The sequence below is a fragment of the Heliangelus exortis genome, chromosome 16 (assembly GCF_036169615.1).
Source record: "Heliangelus exortis chromosome 16, bHelExo1.hap1, whole genome shotgun sequence".
NCBI classification, from domain to species: Eukaryota; Metazoa; Chordata; class Aves; order Apodiformes; family Trochilidae; genus Heliangelus; species Heliangelus exortis.
The window spans coordinates 8,176,890-8,194,381 of record NC_092437.1 but is presented as its reverse complement, the minus strand read 5'-3'; the positions used below and the strand labels follow the sequence as shown (position 1 = coordinate 8,194,381).

The 17,492-nt window shown below is 39.1% G+C and overlaps 1 long non-coding RNA gene across 1 annotated transcript in view; it reads right to left on the bottom strand.

Annotated features, from left to right (window-relative positions):
- The window catches only part of LOC139803555 (uncharacterized), a 138,832-nt gene that overhangs the window by 4,095 nt on the left and 117,245 nt on the right, over positions 1 to 17,492 (bottom strand). Inside the window, exons 2-4 of the long non-coding RNA XR_011729049.1 lie at positions 7,801 to 7,877; positions 7,108 to 7,247; positions 1,012 to 1,144 (exon numbers count right to left, since the gene is read on the bottom strand). This is a non-coding gene — a long non-coding RNA (uncharacterized lncRNA). The remainder of the gene's footprint in view (positions 1 to 1,011; positions 1,145 to 7,107; positions 7,248 to 7,800; positions 7,878 to 17,492) is intronic.

Genomic DNA, 17,492 nt, shown 5'->3' with positions numbered 1-17,492 from the left:
ATGCTCTAATATTTGCCCACAAATCAGATAAAGAGGTACAAAAATCTGACTCAGCACACGTTTGGAGTTAGGAATTTTAACTCAATCTGAACCCACAAACCTTTTGAATTCCCTCCCTAGAATCAAAGGAAATGAAGTGCTGATGCTATTCATTATTTCTGGGGTTTGGCTGACAGATAGCTGCAAGGCACAGTGCTTGGTACTCACCCACTGAACAGGGTTTTGTTCCCAAGCAAACCAGCCCTGCACTTCAGTGCCTTCATCAGCTGCACATCTCCCCCTCTGTGCTGACAGTGCTTATGGACTCTGCTCGCTGTCTCTAACCCGGCCATCACGGTTGGAAAAACTGAATATATGATACCAAATTTTCATTTTTGCTCAGGGCATGAACATTCCTCTCGCAGGGAATACAGGGCACCCTGGGACAACACGCCTGCTGGCATCCTCGCAGGAGTCCCCGGGGAGCTCAGGTGTGTGCTCATGGCACACATGCCATTAGAGGGCAGTCACCACTGCTTCCAGGAGCCTCTCCTATCATCTGTTCCTCTGCCATGTTTAATAGGCTTTGTCTGGTTCAGGGCAAACCCCATTAGGCATGAAAAGGCAGAGCTATGTAAAGGAACTTGCACTGACAGCCTGTTAAATGAATAAGATTCTGCAGGATAGCGGGATTCAGCTATTTTGGAAGAAAATATACACACAGAGGCACACATTTTACATTTTTTTCTTTTTTTTTTTTGTCAGTATAAAAATAGGATCTCAGACTGCTGAATGTATTCTTCGCTGCACTCTGCTGTCATCCACTGCTAACACTGCAGTTGGGGTTTTCTCTGTGTTGGCCCAACCACATTAAATAAAACTCCCATAACATTGTAAACCACATACTTTTTGCCATGTCTTCAGATAGTTTGATTTTAAAGAATTATACAAATTCACCCTGTAAAAAAAAAATGTGCTTGGAGTTGCAGCAATTATTCATGCAAGTGGTCAGGTATGACTCTAAGAACTCACTTGTGCAAGCAGGAGTTCAGCCTCTTCCAGAGGAGCAGCTCAAGCCTTGTGCAGCTTCACAGCTCAAGTCCAGGCCTTAGCTCTCAGTCACAGCTGGTGCCATCCATGACCATGTTTAATATGAGATAGGACTCTGAGAATGACAGTGTAAAAGCATATTGTTCAGATGTGCAGTTTAAATAATTTAAGCATCACATGCTGGTGATGTGAATATAAGGCAACTTTTGCACTTAAAATTTCTTTTTTGCTTAAACCCATGGATAATGGGAGCTGTTTTTGCTGAGCTTTCCAATGCAGTGGATGGGATGAGTGTTTGAGTATGGCCACAACTCCCAATGAAAGTGAGAGGCTCAAGAAAATGGGTCTTTTAAGCTCCTTTTTGTTTCTACAGATCTTGTCACCGACACTGCATGCAGCTGGTGTAGTTAAGATTAGGACTGCAATTATTTTTTGCTGACTCTGTCAGTTCGAGCTTTTCTAGCAGAATTTCTCTAGAGGGCAGTAAGGATTCAAAGCTGCCTCAGTATAAATATATATATATTTTGCAGAAATGACAGATCATCTTTGCACAGCACTAAAGGTTACAAGAGTGGGTGCACATGTTGCAGTGTAGAGTAGAACAGCTAAAAGCACATAAAGCATACTGTACTCTCTTTCTTCTCATAACATCACCCATGCTGATATTTCATTGCACATTTGTATTCTAAATAACCTAAAGGATTCTGCTTTTAATCTTGATGAGAAAGGGCCTTTTTGTTAGGGAAGATTCATTTTGGATTAGTGGAGTGTATGCTAAAAAGAGAGCATATTGGAAAAATAAGTCAAGGGTCTGAAAGGAAACCTTTGGTTAACAGGGGCTGAGACTTGAACTGCATCTATGGCTACTACCTACTACTTCCACAAAACTGGGGATAGCAAAGCTAGACCTAAGTCCAGACATGGTGTATGTGATTATTCTTTGGCCCCAACATCATGTTTTACAATGGCAAATATGAGAATACCTGTTTAATGCCTGCTGGAAAGGGTAAAATGCCTGCTGGATTTTCACAGATTAGGTAGGTTTACTGGCAATAAAGACCTGAGGTCATGCTGAGGGTATGGAAGTTCTGGAGCTCTCTTGCACCATCCCCATCATCTCTGCACACCCTACTTGAAACTGAAGCAGTGAGGGCACCTAAGGGGATTAAATTCACTTTAACACCTTATAAATTTCATTTATCACTGCAGAATACAGTGTGTGGTGAGTTCTAAGAGTTCCTAGCTCTTTTCTTCTTGACTTGTCTGTACATCTAGTTTTAAAGCCTCCAGAAATGAAGCAGAATGTATGAAGTTTTGTGGGTCAGGTTCTTCTTGCTGTCAGTGGGTAGCACCATAACCTCCCAGCCAGGAGGGTGAGAGGTAAAAGCAGCAAGGTCTGTGCATGTATATTTTCAGTCCTGTGATGATTATCCTGCACTAGTAGCACTGTTTTGATATATTTATAAGTTGCAGGAACAGAGCCTCTGTGCCTGCTCCAACAGACCTATTCTTTTAACACTCCCATTCTTTTCTGTCTCTATTCCTATGGCTTTATGGCTTTGTCTTTTAAACCTGGAAAGCATCTGGAACTGCTTTATAGTTCTTCCAAGACCACAGTCACAGAATAAAGCTATCTACTGCATCTGCCAGTATGTCCAACTGGCCACAATATCAAGTAAGAAGTATGATGTATACAGAAATTCAGTTCTTGCCCACATTGTACTTAATCTCACTGGGTTAGAAGAGCAGAAAATCCAGAGTAAGATTCCTGGCAAGGATCTGAGCAAGCTAAGGTTCAACCAGGGCACACCAAAGACCATGCAGGAGACAGGTGGCTGGAGAAGGCTATCAGCAATTATATCACGGCCAATACTTGACAAAAAGGTGCCCCGACTTAAATTCAAAATGAAAGGTTTTTATTCGAGTTGGTGATACTGTGAATAACAAAAGATCTTTGTGTCATGCTGTGATATCTTTACATAACATAATAGAAGCTCTCTCTATTTCGATGTAATATCCATTTACCACTGATTTTAAATGGGGCAGGTGTGGTTTAAATTTGAGCTGTGTTGTTTTCAGCCAGATGCAGGCAAGCTCACCTTTCTGCAGGTGCCTGCTTTGTCCATACAATGAGAGAGAAAGCTCAGAGGTATGAGAGGTATAACTAGACATGAACCTCTGAGATCCACTTCTAAACAAAATAGCTGAACCCTAAAATCTGAGTTCACCTAGGGGTGTGGACTTGGAGAACCTAACTGAAAATGGGATTTACAATCCAGTAATCCAGGGGGGTGAAGGGATTTCTTATCTCTGTTAGAACAGTGAGGTTCCTCAAATTCAGTTTTCTCAGAAGTTTGCAACAGCAACTGCTTTCTAATTTTTTATTAATTTCCAAGGCACATGTAGAGATGAAGACATATCCATCCCCTCCTTTCTCACCTTGACTGTATTTTAATACAAATGCCCTCCCTCCAGCAGCAGCTCCAGACTTCTCAACTACTTACATCTTAACTACTTAACCCAACTACTTGACCCATTGTCATTTCTTTCTCATCAGATCTCTGTGGGGACCATGTTGCTGCTGCTCCCTGAAGGTTCCATGTGCAGATTGCTCCTGGGTGCAGCTGCCAAAGGGGGAGTTGGAGTATGGAGTTGGATCTTGGAGTCCCTGGATTGCTGCTGTGTGCCCCAGGCAGGGACTTCAGCCCCAGCTTGGGGAAGGGCTCAATATAAGAGACGGTGCCTCTGCACTTCCCAGGGGAGTGGTTCACACACCAGCCGTACTGTGCTGTCATGTTTTGAGAACTTCAGACGTGTATCATCATCAACATATGGGCAAGTGTTATGCCAAAAATTGGAGTCTGGGGCAAAAATATCAGTGGGGCACTTTAAACAACCAACCAAGACACAACTTTTCAAAACAAGGAGTTCAAACAGAAAATTGGAATGTTATGAACAATGTGAGAGTGGGCTAGATTTTATCGTAAGATTATGTTTTTAAGGAATACTAAATTTAGGATCTAAAGATGTTCATGCTTGAATATATTTAAATAATTACTCTGTAAAATATTCATCCTACAATCTGTATTCTTGCTTTTCAGGTGTCTTAGCATCTAACAAATCTGTATTCCTGACCTTAAAAAGTATGTTTCTTGCCTGAAACAAATTTAAACAGTAATGTAAGATGCCATAAAACTTGAAACCTCCTATGTCAAGACAAGAGGAGATTCATTCAAGAGAATTCCTTCTATATTTGCAAGAGAGTTCGGTGGGTTTTAGCTCAGCTTCATTCAGCATTTTCACCTGAGACCTCTTCTCTTTCCTCTCTCTGGCCAAGTGTACTCTATTAGACTGATGTTGTGGCAAGCACATTTTAGGTGTGGGCTGACTATTGTAAGCAGCCCCCAGCTCATTTTGGACTTGGTGCTCTGATAGTTCTCCTGATGGAGTTTTTTGCACTTGATTTATGGAGCCATACTGAAGATTTGATCTCACATAAAAAAAACTAGGGTTAATTTACTAAACTCTCACTACTTGAAAAGATGCTCCATAGTAAAAATGACACCAGGAATGGTTTCCCAACCCATGGATAGGTTTTGAAGTTAGAACTTTCCCCTAGTCAACAATGAGATAGAATAGACACTCTTCTACGATTTTAATGAAAAATGGGTCATAGCCCTGTGGCTGGGTTCTCACTAGGGCACCCAAAGCAACAGCTACACAATGGTAAAAAAAACAACTGTCCCCTTTTCACCCAATACTTTGCATGTGATGAAGGTCATCATTGTGTCTTTACATCAAAAGTACTTGGGGAACTTTCACTTCCCTGTTAGGTTATTCAGTACGAGCAGTGAGGTTCATAAATAGGGTTAGAAGTACCCTTTCAAAGGAGGAACATCCACCTAAAATAGATCTGTTTTAAAGGCAGTGGCCCAAGAGCAATTGCTGTTTGGGATCCTCAATATAATTCAAAGCACATTGTCTCCCAGAAAAAGCTTTTAGTTAAGGGGCTATGATTTTAAGAAGGCTTTATACCCCATATGTGCACTATGGATCATGGGACTAGGAAGCAGTAAAAGTTGAGCACAGCTAGTATAGCAGAGACTGACAGCATTATGGCTTTTATCAGTTGGGTGACAAATAAGTCCAGTCTTAGAAAGACAGCTAAGCCCATATGACCATACTCCTATGCCACAGATTTATGGTACACACTCCACCCTATAAAGCAATTGTTTAGAAACCAAGGGCTTGAAAACTGTTGTTCGGTCAAGTAGTCCTTGTTCTCAAGTTCCATAGACCTTCCTTTGCTTTAGCCAGAGCAGTGCCCCCAAAAAAGAGACCCAGGACAACAAACATTGAGCCTTTCATGTCGTAGGGCAGCCCAGCTTGCCTTGCAGAAGTGTTGAAAATGATAAAGCAAACATTACAAATTAATAATCTGGAAGGTACATGGACTGGCGGAGCAGACCTGGACCAGCCCACTCTTGGCTCTACCAGTGACATCTATTGCTCATGCCTCTGTTCCCCCACCTATATAACTGCATAGGTAAAGCTATTTGGCAAAGCCCTTTTAGAATTGTAAATTAAAACCATGTAAATGCCAAAGATTGTTGTAATGAAAAGTATTTTCCTGGGCTATTCAGAAGCAGTGGGAAATACATACTGGACACTGCTCCTGGAGTGTTATTGCAGTGGCACTTTTACAGCAAGAGTGCTTTCCTGCAAAAATATAAAGGCTTGAAAGGATAAAGTAGATCAAGTTTAGTGGTTCAGGATCAGTCAGTTACTCAATGTTACTGCAGTTAGAAGGAGGTGAAAGGAAGATGGGTGATTTCAGAAAGGTACCTACAGGGAGATGTGTGCCAGGATTCAAGCCTGGTGATTCATAAGCTGTTCGTCAGAAGCTGTTAAATATCTGCTTTTTGCCAACGCTCACTGTTTCAGTCTGCCAAAGATACTGGATAAACAGTCGCTGTAAAAAATTTATAGTTTCTCCGGGGAAAACAAAGGCTTTTTGTGGCATAATACAACATCATAAATTAAAACTTTTTTTTAAAATTAAGAAGTTACATCATGTTTTGATGTAATGTGATGTGGCAGGTCATGCTTTTAATTTTAATAAGCTTAAAAAAGAGAGAGAGATTGAGATTTGGGTATATAAATATTGTTTCTGAACCTATAATATCTCTCGTTGGAGGCTAGTGAAACAGGTTCACCTCTGCCATCTGGGTTCAAAGTCTTATTTCAGAAAAACAATTTGAAATGACTTCTGGAGGTGTTGGCATCCATTAATAAACTGAATTCCCATTCCACAGACCTCCCAGGAAACTGCCAAACAGCATTAGCACTTTTATAGTGTTTGTCATACTTATGTATTGCTGCAGTTTAAACAGCACTGTCATCTCCAGCTTACCTTTTTTGAAGTGTCCTATAACTTGCATGTATCTTCAGTTTTAAAAATTCCAGTAGGAGAGAGCTAGGACTGTATTTTAGCAGAGCCTACAGTAAGTGCCTACTGATTTCAGGAGCACTTGCAGGACTCCAAGTGCATCCCTGAATAGTAGGTGCTTAAACAGAGGCATCTCACGTTGGCATTCAGAACTGAAACCCATCATTTAGCAGTCACTTGAGGATGAAGGTCTTTTTGGCATTGTAGGGGTATGACAGAGAGCAGAATTCATGTATCTTTAAAGCGATGTGAGCTTTCAGCACACCTAAGACTAGGCCTGCAATTAGGTAGAGAAAAGCTTTCTAAGGCATGAACAGTAGACCTGGGTCCTCTTTTCTGTTTCAGACAAAAAAAAAAAAAAAGGGTCATTTGTTTTTCTGCATGAGCTAGCACAAGAGGGATATTATCTTTGATTTTAACCTTTGGTCATTGCTACAAGAAATGTAAAAAGTCTGGCATATTGCAGGACTACACAAAGGGGAAATATTCACCTATTCAGCATTTCACCCTCTGAATTTTATTAATTTTTCTTTTACCTCAGTCACTTAAAGATGTGGACTGAACCCTGCATTTATTTATTCTTATCTGACATGACTTTCCTAGATGGCCACTGCTCTGTTCTCACTTACTTGGTTTGATTTCACCACACGTGACTGCTGGAAGGGGATTGCCCTCGTCGCACATTGGCTTTGGCTGCAGAGGGATCCTGGAGCTCTCACTTCCTCCCTTGGCAGAAACTTGGCACTTTCTGGAGGAGTCTTGCATAAGCCTTGGGAAAATGAAATAGGAAATTACTACTGTAGCACAGCTGAGTAATGTGGTTCATTTCAAGCCCACTCAAACAACCACCTCATCCTCTGCTAAGCCTGAATTGGTTTGGGGCTCTTTAGAGCACTTGCCTTTCATTCTCCTTTCTGATTTCTCTTTTCAGTTCTCTTATTTATATTCCTAATAGTTAATTTTTCTACCTCTCACTTTTATATTTTTAATCATATTCTGAATAGAGGAGAAAGGGTGACCCATTGTCCTCATAAGTGACATCTAGTCTCTGACTTGACTGACAGGAGGTACCATTAGAATAAGCATTCCTTCTCCAACTGAGACTATCCATGTTAACGTTTCTGTACTCTGGGCTATATATTTGATCTTACATAGCTGTAAATCATGAGTGACTCCATCAAAGTCAGAGGCATCACTCCAGGTTTAACACGGCAGAGGTCAGCTCAGATCCCTGCTTTCAGGATTTCAGATGTCTCACAAGTATTGCTGGGCACTTCTGTCATTCTGCCGTGTATGTGGTTAAAGTGAGCTGGCAAAAGTACCTGATATCTGAGCTTCTCACAAGGATCATTGATTTGAACTTCTTGAAGATCAGGTTCATGCTGGCATTTGAACTTGGCTATAGAGACAGAAGTGTACAGCATGTTACTATACTGTAAATCACATCAGGGCAATACCAAAACACAATAAAAGTTAAACAAAACATCAGAAATAATTTTCTCTGGGTGCACAGAGTATGTCTCCTTGGGGTAAAGTTGATCTTTCAATTCAGAGTTCACACAGAAGGTAAACTACTGGAGACAGAGAAAGTTCAGCGTAATCAGCTGGAAACAACAGATCAAGATTAAGCATTACCACAGTTAAACTGCAACTAGGAAAGATTTTGCCTTCAGTTCCACAATCTTAAACTAATATTTTATGACTGGTTTCTGTACTGGTAAGTTCTTTACATCAGAGAAAAGCTAGGAATGTTATGGAGAAGGCTGAATTGTTAGAAGAGGGCTCTGTGGGAAGGGAGGAGGAATGCATAGTTTTGATTCATATGAGAAGGAATGTGCTCGCTAGGAATAAAGTTTACAAAACTAATTTCAAGAGTTACAAAACCACAATAAGATCAAAACTTGCATGATCAGTCTAACTGTTGGAAAACAGAGTAAGCAGCTGCACAAATTGGTATGGAGGGAAAGTGGAGAGGGTCAGGGGTGGAGGAGCGTTTAAATCTCTTTGTAACTGATAGAAAACAGAAAAAAGGTTTTTAAGAAATTCATACTTTGTATTCTTTTAGATAATGAGGACATAAAACGTCTGGTTCTCATCTTTTTTGCACTTATGTAAAATTAGGATCAACTCAACAAGTTAATGGAGTTACATAGGTTTAAATCTGGCATAAGTGAGATAAGAAACAGGCCCATCAGTTCATTAAGAAATTCATTAACTGTGACTGGAATATCTTGCAAAGCCTGTGTTCCTGCAAATAAAAACATGCTTTTGAGGCCATAGGAAGGTATTCTGCACGCCCTAATGCATATACAAATAGCTGCCTATCTTGCAGTCAAAAGCTAGAGGGCTCTGCATAGTTACATCTGGGTGTGGGTGAGGATTTATTCATACAGTCACAGGATTTGTGCCTCTAACAAGATTGATGCAAAGGCAGGTGGGTCTAACCCATCAGCAGTAACAAACTGAGCATGGGATAATATGCATAGGTCTGCATATTTCCATTTGTCATGATTTCTTGGCTTGCAAAATTATCCTGTTTATGTCTATCTCACTTATATCTAAGTTAAATATATAACTACATTCCACCACTCTGTGTTTTCTGCCCAGAGATACACTTATGGTCTTGTGATGCTACTCAACCCACTCTCTACCAATTTTACTCAAACATCAAAATAAAACTGTATTAAAAAATCCTTCCACAGGAAGGATCTGAATAGCAAAGAAACAAGCAGCTGCCTCAAAACCTTTATTCCCCTTCATGATTGATGGGCTCCATTACTTCAACTTTGCTGTTTGATCAAATAGCAAATCGTGTAAATATTCCATGTATGAGTGTTAAAGGAGTTTTGAAAAACTGAAATTTTTTGTTTAAGTTATAGGTCAAGCAGCAATTTCCCAGAACAGAGATTTTCCTCCTTTTAAGCACACATCAGACCAATCTAATTTACTAGGGAGAAAATTCACTTTAGTGGAGAAGGACAATCCAGATGTATACACTACTTATGTCCTTGATAAGTGAAAATTGGGATAAGTGGTACTAAGTGGGTGCATACATCTTTAGCTTGTCCTCTTCAATAGGGGGAATTTTACCCTTAATAAGAAGTATAAGTAGAGCATCAGTGTTGTCTGGATTCTTCTGAGAACCATTAACACACAACTGAGTTCCACCATAAAGATGTAGCAGAAAATGTAAATTAATTGAGAGCTCTTTTACTACTTATATACTCCTCACTTACTGTTTCTTACTTGTAAACCATGGACTCTATTATGGCTTGTTGGAATTATGTTGAAAACAATGTTTTAAATTAATTTCTATCAATCTTTCATGGGATTTCCTTTATTTTTTTTACTCAATTTCTGATATTTTTTTCTGCTGAAAATTTATCATACCACAAGGATATGATAAACCAGACACTTAATTTAATCTTCATGTGATTTGCTACATTTGTCCTTGAGAAGGTCTACTTTGACAAACTAGAACACAGAGGAAGGTGAATGATGCTCAGATACACATATTAGATACAGACCCTCAGAACAAACTAGGTCTTCAGAGCCACAGTTCCAGTAGTCAGGGAAGGACCAATGCCAGAAAATATGTAACATCAGCTATAGGTTGCCACATCTCCATCATGGAAAAAAAATTAATAAAAGTTCTTCAAAGATGGTTGCAGAGCAACTCTAAAAATCCTTGTCTAAACTGTGGACTGACTTTTCCTCTCAACTTGGCTGCATTTCTGGTTCTAAGAGATGGTCACTCCCATAATTTCAGAGGGATAAGAAAGGAAAATTCTTAATCCTGAGCAGTCTCTTGAGAGAATTCTTCGGATGTTCACAAGTAGGTGGCTTGAATTGCTTACAAAACTTGGAAGATTCCCTTTTCCTGTTGTAATATATTTTTTTTTTCATCTTGACCCCAACTCAATCTTATCTCTGGTTCAAAAATCCTCGTTGTCCAAGGGAAATGTAAATGACACCTTTGTGTGAGAGTTACTGATTTTGGCTCATGGCCCTCGTGTCATTTCATTGCTTCGTATATCAAAAGAATGTCCCTTGACACAGCCAGTGGTTTACCTTTCCTGGAGTGACTCATCATTTTCCCACAATTAAATTTTGGAGCTCTAATGCAAAACAGACTTATCTGCTTTGACAGGACAGTACAGAATAAACAGAAAAGACTAAATTTGTATTGGCAGCTACCACTGCGCTGCAGTTATGAGTAATACAGCATAACTAGAAAGGACACCAAGAAATCAAAATAGATTCTAGTTGCTCGAGAACCAAAAAAGAAGAAATAGCTGTTGATCCCCAGTAACTGACTGTTTAATGTTGTATCAAGACTCTGGATGGGAACAGCAGCAATAAATATTTCCTGTCTTTCTCCTCTTGATATATATATATATATATATATATATATATATATATGTATATATATTAGTTTTACATACTTTTTCATTACTTAAAAAAGATATGACACTCTGGGTAATTTCTATGTCCTACATATATTAAGGAGAAAAAACTTTCTTACAATTTGGACCTCTGTTTAAACATACTGATTTCCTTCAGCCCATGTCCTGCCTCACTCAGACCAGTATTTCCCACCAAATCTCCTCTCTGTGCAGCTCTCCATCCCCACTAACCAAGTGCTATTCTGGGCTGCTGCTGGTGTGTGACCCATGTGCAGCTACACTGGCAGAGAAGCTACACACTCCAGTGGGTTCTAGAGGCCTCCCTGGAAACCATCTATCCAACATTGGTTTAAATTAAAATTTAATTTTTTCTGGCTATATACTTAAGACAATAGCATAGTGTCTTGCCTGTGATGAGGGACATCTCCCATACCTGGGAATGCCAGTAGAAGTGTGGTAAGAGGAGGGAAGTAAATTAGTATCAAAAAACCTGGTTGCATCTTGCCTTGCAGATACTTGGTTGCAGAAGGAAATGACTAATGAACTCAGCATCTGAAAAAAAAATAAAAAAACATACTGTCAGTGATCTTTTTCTAACAGAGACAAGACACACACTGAATTCATATGGGTTTAATTCCACCAAGCCCGTGGGCCCAGTGTTACCGACTGGCTGGGTGGCAGTCAAGCAGTCAGTCAGAAACTCTGGGAAGGAGGACATAAGGGGGATGTTGGATCATGCTCATATCACATTGCCCTAAATGCACATGTGCAATCACTCTGTCTGCTCACAAAAATCAACAAACTATATACAACTGAATAGAACTCCTTGGCACATGCTTAAGCAAATTAGGACAAGATTTCATACACTTAAAAATTTGGATACTAAACCTTTACACACTTGTGCTGTGATATTTTGATTGTTAACTGCAACAATGTCTGTTCAGGGTATGTAATTCAACAGACAAACGTTTTTAGCAGCAGGTGAATAAGATCAGTTATTGAAACAGCAAAATTACTTCCAGCATTGAGAAAATTAGATAAAAATGCAAGGTCCAAAGAGCCTCATTCATATCAGATATAACACAAGCTGCAGTAAACACAGAAAATTGTTAACTTTACATGTCAATAAATAATTTAAATAGTTTATAAGAGAACAGACTGGCTTGGCACAGTTTTGACTCTTCAGCATCATAAACAGAGAGGTAATACCATACAGCTCTGCTCATATATTTATATTTTGGACTATTCACCTATTGTTGTCTATGTTTAAATTGGAAAGCCTTGAATATTAATATACCAGACAAAAAATTCTCACTCTAAAATCTCACAGTGCATAAGAGAGCAGTATTGTGCTGTTGAAAAAAAAAAAAAAGAGGATATGGAATCTGATTTCCCTGCTGGATTATGTACAGCCTTACTTTTGGTCCTTAAGCAATGTTTGGCATCCTGTCTTCAAAACTAATGCAAACCCTCATCTTACGTGCTCCGTCATATAAGAGCAGTGATGTCTGGAGAAAGCCCTGAGCAACTCCAGTTGCACTGTAGGACTGCAAATTTTAACCTCTATGACTGCAATGGAAGCCTTGGGAACTTGGTCTGATATTTATTATATGAACCAGGCAAGATATGCCAATAATGTCCTGTGCCATCAGTATGCAAAGAATAGTTCTCTAGAGAAAGATGAATGGATGTGGCTCTGTGCCAGTGTGTTTCTGGATTGCTATGAAGAGGTCTTCACTTTTAATTAAATTTTAAATACAAAGCATCAAGGACATGATATCCTTAATGAGAAGTACAGGACCATCTTCTATTTCTCTTGTCTTCCAACATGAAGTAATGGTTACTGGATGTAATGCAAGAACACCTCTGTGTGTGTGTGTGTGTGTTTGCAGGAACTGTAACACACCAAGATAGAGACACGACTGGGTCAGCATAAGCACTGCAGGAACTATTTGAGATTTGCTTCACAGGCAACCATAAAGTGATCAGACAATTTTAAGCTTTCAGTGGCCACATGCATTCTGGATCCAAGTCTATGAGCAAAACGATGAGCAAGGCAGATGCTGATGTTAGACTGCAAGTTCTGCCTTGCTCTGGTGTAATTTTACTGTCAGGAGCAAGGACATAATGAAGCATAAGTGAAAAGGATTAATGTAATTGGTCTCTTTCTCTTACTTAAGTTTTACATAATGCTGGACACTTAAGACCTATTATCCTTTAGCCCTCCAAGGCTGTGACTGTGTCAGTTTGCTCCTCATAAATAAATCCCTGATAAACTGACCATCACCTTAGAACAGAAGGAGTTTTTAACAGATTATGGCCCTTTTGATCTGTTTGCCCCCTGTCATGCTGAAACACCTGCATAATTTTGGCTGGAGTCTGGAAGGAGTATTTCACAGCTCATAGCTCACGTGTTGTTTCTTAACCCCCTGCCCTGTTTACCAGAGATAGTTTTATGTGGATATTTTGGTGGTGACACCCTGCTTATTTTCTAGCAATCAGGTAATATATAAAACTTGCATATACTTCGATATGTACATACACAGGAATAGTCATACAGTAAACATTCATGCCCAAAGTCAGCCCCATGCAGCATTCAGAAATTAATGCCACAGTTCCGTGTCCTTCACACTTTTGTTTTCACTATAAGATTCTTTCTTAATAAGAAATAATGAACATAAACATCCAGTTATTCAGTAAACCAAAGCATATAAGCAATTAAATTAAATTAAATTAGCACAGCCAAGCAAACAAAGCAGTAATCATTCAAGTCCTCTATTTAGACTGCAGCCATAATGATAGACCGAAGAATAACAATACATTCCAATAAAGACAATTAGTATTAAATTTTTATTTTTAAAAAATCTTAAACACTAAGTAAATAGTAATTTTTGTCACAAAAGATTCCTTTTAAATAGTCTTTCCCTTACACTTCAGAATGTGACAAATCCCAGATGGAACTGGTCTTTTATAAGCTTCATGTTACTGGAGTATATTCAGCATTATCTTCTCCATACAGTTTTAGCTCAGAACCTCCTGGGAATCTCCACCACTTTCCTCGAATGTACTAAAACAAGGGTTGGCCAGTCCAGAACAGTAAGGGATGAAGGCATTAGAGAATAGTCTTGGGTCAAGAATTATTATTGCTAGAGGCCTCCAAAATCTAGTTATGGGTTTCAGCAAACCCTGTGGGCTCTTATGATAATGCTTTTCTACAGTATTATTGTTATATGGCATTAAATCAGTCAGATTCATGAGCAACAAGAGGTCAACGTCTGATTGAAATTCATAAGGTCAAAAAGGAAACTAAAAATCAATTTATAAGATATGAAGATTTAGGTTCAAACTATATCCATAAGCAATAAAATTTCACATCCATAAATGTAAGAAATCAGTTATTAAACTTGAGGGGGGGAAGAAGACTTATTAAGTTTTACACACACATAAGGCAGCTAACACATAATTTTATCAGACATTACTGAAATCCTATGTGTAATATAAGAGATGATGGGCTAAAATGCTAAATGGTGTAGCACTAAATTATTAAGTGATGTATCCCTAAGGTATTAAAAAGATAAGAAATGCAGAGCAGGTGTCTCCCACCAACTCTTGATCACTAGTTTAAGTGCATATTGATAACAAATCCACTTTAGAGGCAAAATAGTATTAGTAATATTTTTGCTGTATGAAAGTCTCATGTCAGGATGACTAAAAGCTTCTACCTGACAAAGAAGTGTTCATATATATATATGTATACAAAAAAAATCACGTTAAGTGTTAGCTCCCTGTAGAAAAGAAACGAAACTCCAATGTATTGATACTTGTGTGCAAGTAAATAACAACCACACCACACTGAGCATGAGAATTATAGCAAGCACTCTTACCTGTTCTGAAATGAAATTGCATTTCTATTAAAATTACAGATTAATGGAGATTCATGTAAGCCAAAAAGTATATAAATGTTAATACTACAGACAACTATGGTTGTTGTAAGTCTAGCCAGTGCATTTCATGAGAACTCTTTACTACTTTGCTATTAATTTTCTAGTGGCCCCACCTTTGGATCAGCTTGCTCTAAAGCAGAAAGCAAGCACGGGGTGGTGGTGATGCCCCCTGTGATGTTAACAGCCCCTTCTGTGTAAATGTTGGGGGTCAGATGTGTGTGTGCTTAAGAGAGTGGGGCTCAAAATTGGTATTTTGGCCTCTTGTCCCAACAGCAACCTAAAAACCCCAAACATTGAACTTCCCTCTGCTCCAAAACTTTCATTTTTTGCTGTTTCAGATAACTCAATTCTCTTGTCTCCCCCCAGGCTGAGCCTTTTCCAGTTGTTTCCACACTTGCAGGCTGTGCCAGGCAGGATGGGGGAGGTGGGATCAGAGCTCTGGGAGCAGATCTGCTCTGCCTGGCACAGCCCATGTGGATGCTCTGGCTCTGCCTCCCTTAGCAGCCTCCATCTGCCCTTGGAGGAGGAAGCAGAATGAAACAAGGCTGCTTACGAGGGAAGTGCCATGGGAGCTGCTAACCTCAGGAGTAGGGTGCTCCCAAAATCCCACAGGAATTATTTTTTCAGTTATTCATTTTTTTTTCTATGGTGACTTCTGTCATCCTTATTCAGAGGATCAGGATGCAATTAATCTACACACTTCTGCACACCATTGTTCAGCTTTCTTCTTTTTCACATTCACTCATCACCATACCAGAAGTGGGTAGCATTGTCTCCTCTTACTCTTACTTTGATGAACTTGGCTTAGTTCCTTTTTTTTTTTCTTTGGCTACCCATTCTGTGACTGCTCAATTTTAGACTGTCTGGTCATGACTTTTTTCTTTTTCTATAATATTAATTTTTCACCTTCTACATTCAACAAAGAACTCACCACCTGGCCTGGTTTTATCGAGAAGCTTTTAGGGGCCTGGGTTTCTGAAGCCAGGGTAATCTCAGAGAATACCATTCATTTCAGAACAGAAGCAGGATATTACCTTGTAGCTCTCCATGAAGGAAAAGGTTTGACAATGTGAACTCTGCACACTCTGAAGACTGAGGGTGCAAATAAAAACAGCCTGTCAGGATTGTGTTAATAATAATGTTTGGGGTTAGCCCATGACATTTAGAGCTGGATATGTTACAGCACCATTCAAGCTCTGACATTCATACACCAACCTCTTCTCTGAGCCTCTCCAAAACAGGCTTCTGCAGTGAGACTGAAGAATCTGATCATGTTTAATATTGGGTAATTCAGTTAATCTGAGATCTAATCTTTCATTAATATCACCTTTGTTCTGTGCTGCTCAGCTTTCACTTCTTCCTGTTCAGATTTTTGATCCCTGTTAGAAAACCACAGATGGGAGCTGCCCAGGCTGATGGAGCATCACATATAGGGGAGTGGATTTGGGATTGCAGTGGTGTCCAGGGCTCGTGCAGACCTTTGGCCAGTCCCTGTGCTTGTGTCCAGGCTCATCTCTGAGGAGGGCACAACCTTTTCTGGGCCAGGGCACCGTCTGGGTTTGGTTCCGAAAGCAGCTTCAGAAGTCATGCAGGGCTGTGAACACCAATGTGAGGGTTTAAATGAGCTAAATAAAAATATTTTAATGTCAAAAAAGAGGAGGAAGAAGAAGAATACCACTAGAAATTAAAGACATATTACAAAGTAAGGGGCACAGTATAATGTTTAGTGATATTTCTAAAAATTTATGTAGAAAGCGTGTTTTATGCCTCACATAAGTGAAAATAAGCAGTTTACATTCTTTGGATTGAAGCAGGGTGAACTTCACAGCAAAATTTTTCCAAGCTGGCCATTTTGTCAGGGACTATGATAGTAACAAAATTAAGTCTTGCCTTCATTTCAGTGTAGTTCAAAGTAGGTCCAGATATCAGTCCAGAACAAAATCCAAATTTGTTTTCTGAGTCTGGTTCTTCTACTTATGTAGTGGTCCCCATCTGAGTAGAATGTGAGTCAGACCAACAAAATTTGAATATAAATTTTATAAAAAGGGGAATTAAAAATAGAAATGAACAGTTTGTTTGTTTGTTGTTTGTTTTCCTTTTTCCAATATTTTGGTTTTCATCAGCCTTTTCAAGTTGGAGACTAGCATTTAGGTTTCCAAGCTTTGCTCTCTGGCTGGGAATGCTAATAATTACTTCTGAAACAGAAAAATATGAAAATCTTGGATAATAACATGGCTGTAGGGATTTAATGAATTCCTCTGGGACTACCCAAACTGCAAGAGAAGCCGTCACCACGTCACTTGATGAGGATACAAGATGTGTTTGGAATAATCATGTAAAATTAAAGCAAGTGATAATTTTAGTGATTTTCTCTCCCCCCCCCCCTTTTTTTTTTTTTTTTTTGATACAAGCAACTACAATTGCTTAGGATTTTTTAATGTAACAAGTAATCAAAAAAGAGATCTTAAAATGAAAAGAAACCAATCTTTTGCTTCTTTACAAAGATTGCTTAGTAAAATTAACAACAATGTCATGACTTTAATTATATTGCAAAAATTATAAATGGTTATGTAAAAGGATATATTCTATGGCTAGCAGGATACCTAAACATTACCGTAAAAATGAAATAAGGATCTATTAATGCAATACACCTACTTAATAAAA